Raw genomic sequence first — 10,990 nt, forward strand, 5'->3', positions numbered from 1 at the left:
CGCGATTGTTGAGTGTATCGGTTAAGTTATATTCGGAAAGAATAAACCAGTTTTATTAAGTAAAGACTTGTGTCGTTAAAGTTTCGTTGGAACGAAGTTACGGAAAAATCAAGTAACAAACGGAGAAGTAACACATCTTTAATATTTATAATTGAAAACAACAAAACAGGCTGAACACATTTTAGCAGCTTTTATCCCATGGCCGTAGTTAAATTCTAAACACTTTAGATACATGTACATCTTGTATAATTTAGATTATAAACTCAGCCAAAGTTTTCGTTCTGAAAAGTTGCATGTACTGGTTATTCGAATTTAAAAAATATGTAAGAAGTGTTAATTTTTGAAATTTATATTTTAATCTTTATTTAAAAAGACATTTAAAAATTTCCCCTGAACCCCATATCAAGCTATGCCTATGTGTACTCACAACCATTTCTATGTACATTCACACGTATTCTGTAGATTAAATTAAAATTATTTGGATGCACAAAATCGGTAATATCTTAATTGTTTATTTGTAAGATTTTTTGTTATTTACGAAAATATAAGTTTGGATTAAGAGAGAAGTGAGAAAGCGACCAGCTTCTGTTCATTCCCTAAGAGATTACAGTACCCTACGTCGTTAGGAAAGTATTAAAGGGAGCGGCTGTCTTTCTTCTTCAGCAGTATGGAGACAACACGACACCACAGGGTACTAAGACAGGTCCCATACTGATAGTTAAGTCTCGTTTTGAACCTCATGGTTATTGGAAGCAGCCACAGGGTACTAAGACAGGTCCCATACTGAGAGTTAAGTCTCGTTTTGAACCTCCTGGTTGTTGGAAGCAGCTACAGGGTACTAAGACAGGTCCCATACTGAGAGTTAAGTCTCGTTTTGAACCTCCTGGTTATGGGAAACAGGCACAGGGTACTAAGACACGTCCCATACTGAGAGTTAAGTCTCGTTTTGAACCCCATGGTTATTGGAAGCAGCCACAGAGTACTAAGACAGGTCCCATACTGAGAGTTAAGTCTAGTTTCGAACCTCCTGGTTATGGGAAACAGGCACAGGGTACTGAGACAGGTCCCATACTGAAAGTTAAGTCTAGTTTCGAACCTCCTGGTTATTGGAAGCAGCCACAGGGTACAAAGACAGGTCCCATACTGAGAGTTAAGTCTAGTTTCGAACCTCCTGGTTATTGGAAACAGCCACAGGGTACAAAGACAGGTCCCATACTGAGAGTTAAGTCTAGTTTCGAACCTCCTGGTTATTGGAAGCAGCCACAGGGTAGTAAGACAGGTCCCATAATGAGAGTTTAAGGAGAAGTTTTGAAATGTTGTATGATCAGGGAGTCCAAAGCTCCGTTCATGAGATTAGCTGTCAGAAAACTTATGTTGGTTTCACTCAGCATCAATTCATAACATGATGTATTAATTAATGTATTAATCTCCATTTGTAAAATAAACAAACACCAGCGAAAGAAAAGCGAAATTCTCATAAATTGCTTGGTAGTTCTAACAGATTTATGATGTAATAACATCAGTTTTATAGCCCAAGGTTTAAGTTAGTTTTATGTACAGAATGTACAAGTACAAAATAGTTACGATGTTGTTTATACTGTTGACTGTATTTTTGTTCCTAAGAAATTATATGCTTAAATTGAAATTATGTATATAATGAACAATACAAATTGGCAAATGAATAGATGACAAATAGTTAAGTCTCCATAACTTTCCTATAACAACATGTGTATAAAAAAACTGTTCAAGTAATTTACGTAAATATATTTCAAGTTTTATATTGTGAATTTGTGAAGTAACTGTTACATTGTAAAACATATCATGTAGCTTGTAATATAAACATAAAACGTTAAACTTTTCAAGATCATGTACTATCTGAAAAATTTCAGCTTCATTTATCCTATATCTTCCCCGTAGTGTATCTTCATATCTCTTAGAAACACAACAATATTATCACAGACTCATAGATTGTTACGGTTCAATATCATTATTTTATGCAAATTGTTAAACCGTTTGAAGCTGTTGCAAACTGTACTTAAGTTTTCATAACCAGTCAGGGAAGCCTACTTTGTATTTAACATGTGTGCTTAATTCCACACTAAGTATGAAGTTGTAAGAGTGGTATGACTAATTCAAAGGAATCATACCTAACCGGCTTCACAGTGGCTCAGCTGTAAGTTAAAAGGCTTATAACGCTAAAAACAGTGTTTCGATACCCGCTTAAGAACAAATTAACATGCTTTACCGAATAGTTTCGTTTATTTAGTCTCGGAAGTATTTCTTAAAGGTCACATTATCAAGCTCCACATCCCAACATTTGTTTGAAGCAGTTTGTAGTGTACTGGATTTGAAATTTTACAGACTTAGTCCAAAAAAATCTTGAAATTTAGCACACTCGGCCATTTCTTCACGTATATTTATCTGAATTTATTTGATAATTTTAATACAAACTAGTTTATTCATAAAGTCACTTTCAAGGTATGATATTGGTCTTAAACATTTTGTCTTTAGAGTGAGCAGAATCTTGTGGTAATGTTAAAAGACACAAATAAATATGTTTAATAATTTTAAAATTTAAGTACCACATTTCGAATAGAAAAATTGATGTTCAGAAAGGCACTGATTTATATAATAAATTATGCCTTTGGAGCCTATTAAAGATTAATTTTAAATCCTTACAACTAACAAGATTTTTAACACTATTACTGAATGATAAAAATAATTTGATTGATCTATACATGTGAGGTTTCCTTGATTTTCAACCGTAGAGCTCAGAAAATTGAGTCAAACGTTTCCAAATGTCATCTTATGGTAATTTAAGGATTGTTTCGAGTCGAAGTGTATTGTGATCACACATCGAAAGTACATATAATGCTAAGATTATATTATGCAATGATTATCTTAGATCCTACAAACTAGTTAATATACCTAATATCCCATACAAACTGTTGAACATACCTATAAGATCCCAGAAACAGTACCGACGAGCTTATCTCATAATACAGATTGGAAGTTCCAGCAGCTTTACAAAGCCGTGTGCATGGGTTAAATGTCTTATTACACGGACTAAGAGAACAGCTGGCTTTACCAACTTCTTCAGCACATTTATACATAAGGACTTTAAAGACAGGTGGGCAGAACGATACAGCTGGGCAGTAGAACAACCCGAACAACAACAACAAACTTTAACAAAATACATGCTAAGTCAAACCAGCACCGAGTAAATCAACCTGGATCAGTCACTTATCTTGTCCTACGTTCAGTATAAAAATAAAAATATATATAGGCAGATGCTCCGTGTAACTCTAAAGTCACTGCTGCTAGTGGCAGGTGCTCTTCGAGAACAGATCAAACGGAAACAGCTGTCGTTCGATCATAATAAGTAAAACAGTCACAACACTTTAACAAAAATGCTACGAAAATTTTTATCAGCTGAAGAGAGTCGGATTTTTTTGTTCTTCATTAATTTTATTTTTTTAACAAATCACAGCTGCAATATATTGACGTGGTTGATGGTTGAATATTTAAAATCGTATTGTAGTTATTATACGAATAACTTGATCATTACCTTATTAGATAAGTAAATAATTAATGTTTCGTTCATAAACTGATTGCTCAAATAATATAAATCGATTAGTTAGTTCCAGGCCCATTTGAGCTTCAGGTACTAGAACTGTGTTCCAGGCCCATTTGAGCTTCAGGTACTAGAACTGTGTAGAAACTCTGTTTGTGAAATACCATCTTTGTTCACAATTTTGGCACAAAAAACTATCAGTGTATGGTGGGATTTGATCGTCAGTTTTATAGTGCACCCACGGCCCTAAAGTGTGGAGCCCGTTTATATTGCTACGAGCCGCGAACCATGAATCCTCAAATTCAAGTCCGACCCACCATTACATGAAACTCGTTTTCTTTCTTGTATAAAAATACCTAACATTATTGTTATTTCTTTTTTTTAAGATGCAATAAAGATATTTTTCATACAGTGAAGAATATATACAAATCATTTCAACAATTACGTTGAAAATGACTTTTTAACGAAACTGCAAAAAAAAAAAAAAGTTATTTACTTAACCAGCGACTCTTTCAGTGAAACTTTTCTATTCAAAAAATTGTGATTTTCACAATGTTACATCTTAGCATAATTGAATCACTGTGGTGAACGGTGTTTATTCTTCGTTTATATTCTTTATGATAAACGTGTTCGCTAAGTTCTAAAAGTGCTTTTAGATTATTACAATATATCAGTCTGGTTTTGATAACATAAGTAAGAAGTGACTTTTATCTCACACAAGTTTTTATCGGTTGTACATAGTAAAACTTTTACTATACACAACGTTTCATTAGATTTACCTGGCATCATCAAGTGGGATACAAAAACTCAAATAATCTAATTTAAATAAAGATCACGTGAGAGTCTACAACCAATAGTAATCTACAACCACACGACTAGCAATTGCAACAATTAAAGAAATTTATCAATGAACTGTCAAATTTAGATATCTATACAAATAAATGTCAATATGTGTGTGTGAAACTGTCCGTTATACATTTCCACATTTCTTAATCAATCAGCACAACTTGACACAGTGATATAGTATGACATGAGGAAGGTCCTGAGGGGGGTTGACCCCCATCTAATTTAATATCCGGGGGCTGTAGAGTAAAACTATGTTATTGAACTAAATACGTTTTCTCATTTGTTGATCAATCAGCACTAAGCTTGACACGGTGATACAGAATGACATGAGGAAGGTTATGGGGGTTGTAGCCCCCTCTAATTTCATATCTAATTTCGGAAAAATACCATTAGAAGGAATTATGTAACCACTATTGTTAGAATTCTTGAAAACAGTATGTCTTTCTTTTCAGTATTGATACCTTTATGTATTTTCATTGCATTTTTAATTTCATTATATTAAGAAAAAAATTAGAAGCACCATTTCCTATCCTTTGTTACGAACGAGTTTATATTTAACACGTCCAAAGGACGGGTACTCCAGCTACTAATAAATAAAACCTTTAGGTCTGAGACTAAGTATTGTAAATCGTTCTATATATGAGAGAGAAAAGAATGATTAAAATAGATATAAACGAACATCTTTGTATTTGTTAAAAATAGGGTTATATTTTTTTATTAATATGGCTTTATTTATTTTTTTTGTCTATTAATGGTGTCCTCTCTGCTGAAGAATCAAAAGAATGATTGTTCCTATATATATATATATGTGTGTATGTGTTCAAAAATATGAGATGGGGGTTTAAAATGTTTCCACAAACAGGTAGAAAGTTCTCTATTTGTCTCACCAATATAACTTTTTATTATTACTGATTTGTAGTTGTGCGCGACGTTCTCTTTTTAAAACTGATAAGTATAATTTTTACAGGCGTTCGTAAGGTACTTGTGGCTTATGCGCCACTTCTGTGAACTTTATACAACACATCTAAACAGAAGAAGTATTTTTGCAGCCCTTTAAATATGTGTTCTTCATTATGTGTGGTACACGTATAGTAACGAACTTTTACAGTATCGAGTGTATAAGCAAAGGAAGCTAGAAAAAAAACAACATACAAACGTGGTTCATTCATTAACTGGCACAAGTCTTCAATCTTATGAACTAGAAATTCTCTGTGGAAAAAACATAATTAGGACACGTGCGTATTATTAAATTATATTGGAAAAAAATGTTCACATTAGAACGTGTTTCTAATGCTCGTTACCAGCTGCAAAAAATCAACTCTCGCGACACCAAGCGACCATTGGGCGAATTGTTAGATTACTTGGCTTTCCCGATGATGAATTTTATGGCAAGCTCGAGGTACTGAACCACAGCTAACAACTGTCCTACCAGCGGGTAGTTCATTTTATATGACAGTTTCTTCTGTTCAACATCATATATTGTCACTATACCGACGCAGGTCTAAACTCTGTAAGCCAGTGATTTCAAAACTGTGGGGCGCTCCCCCCCTAGGTATGCTCGTATTGGCGGCTGGGGGAGGGGAGGCTTTTGGCTGAAGAGTCCAATAAAGCTTCTTTCTTTTTTTTTTGCTTTCGCGTTTACTCACTCCTTACAAGCATTTTTGTCAGTTTTAAAAACAGGTAAAGAAAATGTTGATTTTTGCTGTTATCACCTGCGAAAATTAAGTTAATGTGAAGAGGGAAGCAACGGAAACTTTGCTGAGTTGGGGGCGCCACTATTTAATGTTTGAAAAACACTGCCGTGCGCCGTCTGTTTTCTATTATTTTGTTTTACCTACTTTTCTAATTTTGCGTATTTTCCAGTTTGTATGACAGGGATGCATGTTCATTCAATATACATATAGATGTATAATGTATACACATTTTATATCTAATGCTGAATCTAAGGTTAATAAATCTACTATACTGATTTATAGTAATAACCATTTTTATACAGTAGAACACTATAAAGGTGAATATTTATTTAAACAACGTCCTCATTTATCAATGATAAAAGGTATCAATAAACCATAGTCAAATTTATCTACTCAAGTGAGTTAATCGTAATCTGGTTGGTTAGGATATTTATCTTATCTGAGGAAAATAGCATATGTTTTCTTTACTCTTAGATGAACCGTTTTGAAAAGCGGTTTACAAGTGCTGCCCATTAGTTTAAAATATCTCTATTTAGAATGAATGTAGAAAGCGGGTCTTAAGACAATGACCAATGCACGTGATACATAGTTGAGCGAAGGATAGCGCGATCGTGGTAAACTTCTAGCGCAAGACCGTTCCTGCACCATTTATCTCGAGGGTATCAATAATGAAAGGTCGTCAAAGCCTATTGTAATTCTGCCCAGTGAAGTGGAACCCTGAGATACTGGGTGCCTGTTCTCAGCATATCAACAACGAAATAGTTATTTGTGAGCAACCTTGAGCCTTACACTATCCGGGTCAAGGATACAAAGAAAGTTTAGAGGAACAGTCGGGTGTGATAACTTTTGTTTACCGCCATCTTGATAGTTCTTTTCTGGATCAAAAATGCGAATATCTAGTAATGATAAAAAAGCGTAGTGCAATAATTACGACAGGATAGTTCTGGGTCTGGGTTTGGGTTAAAACAGCGCCCTCTTATAAAGTAACTGTTATAATGCTTTATAAAATCGCTATGTTTTGGGGAAAAAATAAATGTAATAAACATCCAAAGGACGTATCAGCAACAAGCAACATAAATATTAATATTAGAGTTTATAAAACACGAGTTTACTTGAATATACAAAAAGGTGTATTCGAACCACTGGTTTTTCTCGAACGCACAATTGACTGATCCTACACTCGAATTATACGATTTGCTAACATGAGTTAAGGTTAAGCTCGGAGAGACAGAAAAAGCTCAGTGATTATACAGATTAAAATATATTTAGTTGTTTCCATTCGAGTAGTGCTATGATTTTATGAAGTCGATGTTAGTTCTATGAAATCAAGTTATGTAAATCCATCTAAACATCATTTAATCTTGTGTTTTATAATCTTGCATGTCCACAGATGGTGTCGTCAATGAGAAATGACAGGTTACAATACAAATTCGTAATGCAGCTTTTATGCCAGTTTTGATTTATCTCATGTGATCAAGGATTTCCTTACAGTAGTATGATAGAATTCCAAGTTTAAAAAGTTATATAATTTATTTGGCTTAATTAAAATATTCGCGACAAAATTACACAAGTTTGTCTGCACATAATCGTCCATAATTTTAAAGTTATAGACCAGAAATAAAGCAGCTATTTAACGGCATCCATTGCCAACCCTTACACTGCTACTGTCTGATTGAATATTGGGATTTAACTGTTACTTGTTATAGCGCACTAAACTGCGGAGCGAATTTTTTTTTTCGTCAATAGAACGATAGCCAGAAACTATCGGACCCACTGACCAGGAGGCACACTTACCACTACGCTATGCTCGTTCCTTTTTAAACGTAGCTCAATGCTTACTGACTGAGAATTTCAATCGTTTTTTTTTGTTTTAGGTGCGTTGAATTTTCAGAAAGTGAATTTAAACAGACAGATTTAATTTTTATAATTGTACCGTTTTATTTTGTTCATTTATTGTTTGTAATTCCAGTCTTGATTTATCTCTTTCATCTTTCACACTTTAGATCACACTATAATACAGTTTTTCTTCCAGTCCTGATTTATCTCTTTCATCTTTCACACTTTAGATCACACTATAATACAGCTTTTATTCCAGTCTTGATTTATCTCTTTCATCTTTCACACTTTAGATCACACTGTAATACAGTTTTCTTCCAGTCTTGATTTATCTCTTTCGTCTTTCACACTTTAGATCACACTATAATACAGCTTTTATTCCAGTCTTTATTCATCTCTTTCATCTTTCACACTTTAGATCACGCTGTAATACAGTTTTTATTCCAGTCTTGATTTATCTCTTTCATCTTTCACACTTTAGATCACACTATAATACAGCTTTTATTCCAGTCTTGATTTAACTCTTTTATCTTTCACACTTTAGATCACACTATAATACAGTTTTTATGCCAGTCTTGATTTAACTCTTTTATCTTTCACACTTTAGATCACACTATAATACAGCTTTTATTCCAGTCTTGATTTATCTCTTTCATCTTTCACACTTTAGATCACACTATAATGCAGCTTTTATGCCAGTTTTGATTTAACCACTTTCATCTTTCACACTTTAGACCACACTAAACAGCTGCATTATAGTGTGATCTAAAGTGTGAAAGATGAAAGAGATAAATCAAGACTGGAATAACAGCTGCATTATAGTGTGATCTAAAGTGTGAAAGAGGAAAGAGTTAAATTAAGACTGGAATAAAAGCTGTATTATAGTGTGATCTAAAGTGTGAAAGATGAATCAAGACTGGAATAAAAGCTGTATTATAGTGTGATCTAAAGTGTGAACGATAAAAATACACCTCCGCAATACGTGAGTCTTACACAGCAAAAGATGCTCATACTTTACATAGCAAACTCATGAGCGTGAGTTTTAACTAAAGAGTAAATTTCGGCACTTACAGCGATGTTCATCTTGTAGTATTCACACAGTTTACTGAACGTCTTTTGTACAGAAGATAAGTACTAACCTAACCTAAGTTTCCTAGTTAGTTTCTCAGGTTTTTATTAGTACATTAGCCTGGGTTCCGAAACTATGATCTTGATCTAAATAAACATGCACTATAAAAAACATAACAGTTTTAAAATTAATCGAGAATACTTTGACTGATATATGTCAAGATTCTTAACTCTTCATGGTAATGAGGTTTTCCACAAATATATTTCATTTACCAACTGCTTCCTAAGAAAAGCATCTGATAAATTATATTATGGTTTACCTTTTCACGTCATTTGTGACGGAATAGACGAAGTAAAGGTGGCTTATACGATTCTCAATTCTTCAATCGCAATAACCTCAGAAAACAAAAAACAGAATCGTACTTAAACTTGAAGTTAAAGTCAACTTTTATCGATATCTAATCAGGACCAACAGTGTGCATACTTCTTAGCCTTGTGTAGAGCAACTTACCAAGAAAATATGCTGTATTTCGTTAGATATGGCACATAAAGCTCATGCACGTGGAAACTCGGTTTCTTAGCCGCTCACGTTTTCAGCAATAATAAAACAGTATATTGGAACAGGACAACGTAATTTTAAATGTTCTGAAACTAAAACACCCAATATTCACCTGTGATTTGTTTCTTTAACTCTTTTTTTTTTTTCTCTATAGTTGTCGGAGAGAATCAGTAAAATGTGAACAGATCTAGCCGAAAATTTAGACTCAGATCTGCTTTCATCTATGTTGTAAATGAAAAAAGTTGATAAAGGCAGATCAAGGAGGTCTAGAGCCTAAAAGTTTGGATAAAAACCACATAAAACAAACCTTTAATTCAAGTTAATATTCCTTTTAACGTTAAAGGTTGATAAAATGTTTAGCTTGTCATGAGTGTTTTTCTTATCGCTGTTGAAGTCTGAGAATTGAAGCGTTCAGCGAAGCTCTTAGTATTATATACAAACAACACATACAGTTTTCAAACCAAGCTATACCTAATTTTAAAAAAACGAAGCAACAAATAAATAAATCATCGGTATAAAGAGAGAGAAACTTAAACTTTGCTATTATAATATAATCATCTTTACCTGTTTATGTTCTTGCCTCGAACTCAGAAACCTAAATACTTTCTTCTTTAGAGAGCAAAGACAAAGTTGACTACCCTGTGAAAACGTACAAGAACCGATAGAACGTTTTCCTTGAGATGCTGACTACTAGATTTATAGCGAGTAAGGCGGTTGCGTCTTCTACGCCGCTCGGTCAGAGGGTGCAGTTGATGAGAAACGTGACATCTGATTGGCTAATACTGGGACACAGTATTAATTTAAAGCGTTAAGTAGTTTGATTTGAAACAAAAGAATGCGTGGAATATTTTCACCATTCAACATTCTACCTTAATAACCTATTAGTGAAACATAGAAAAATATGTAATGACATACTATTTTTGAGTCATTGATAATGTTTATTTTGTTACCACATTAACAATAAGATGTTACAAAAACAAATGAATCATAGAAAAATATTTGCTTTAAAAGTTTACGATAATTAAATTTGATTGAATCGGTAGCTGATTTCCAGATAACATCGCCCAAATCGCGTAATAAACATTACTGATAGTAGACCATGTGTCTACATAAAAAAAAATGTCTTTGATAGTAGACTTACACTAGCGACCAGGGCTGCTATAATGCAAATTTAATGCTTGAACTACTATTTTGCACTTTTTCCGTTTAATTATCATTGCCGCTATAATGCAAGTTTAATTTATTTAATAGAGTTACGAACGGTAATTAGTACGTCTACTTATTTACGTGCTCTAATATAAATCAGTGACAAATTTGGGGCCGCTTTCGGGGAATCTCAGTAAAAGTGTTTTCGCGAGATACTCAGGTTTCCTCAGGGGTTGGGTGAAAAGTCTTACCTTTGTGCAAACCTCG

At 33.7% G+C, this 10,990-nt stretch overlaps 1 protein-coding gene across 1 annotated transcript in view; it reads right to left on the reverse strand.

Annotated features, from left to right (window-relative positions):
• The window catches only part of LOC106470951 (caveolin-1-like), a 57,728-nt gene extending 47,439 nt beyond the window's left edge, over window positions 1-10,289 (reverse strand). Inside the window, exon 1 of the mRNA XM_013931529.2 lies at window positions 10,142-10,289. The gene's annotated coding sequence lies outside the window, so the exon portion shown is untranslated. The remainder of the gene's footprint in view (window positions 1-10,141) is intronic.
• Between the last annotated feature and the right edge of the window lie 701 nt (window positions 10,290-10,990).

The sequence above is a fragment of the Limulus polyphemus genome, unplaced genomic scaffold (genome assembly GCF_000517525.1).
Source record: "Limulus polyphemus unplaced genomic scaffold, Limulus_polyphemus-2.1.2 Scaffold4317, whole genome shotgun sequence".
In the NCBI taxonomy this organism is placed as follows: domain Eukaryota; kingdom Metazoa; phylum Arthropoda; class Merostomata; order Xiphosura; family Limulidae; genus Limulus; species Limulus polyphemus.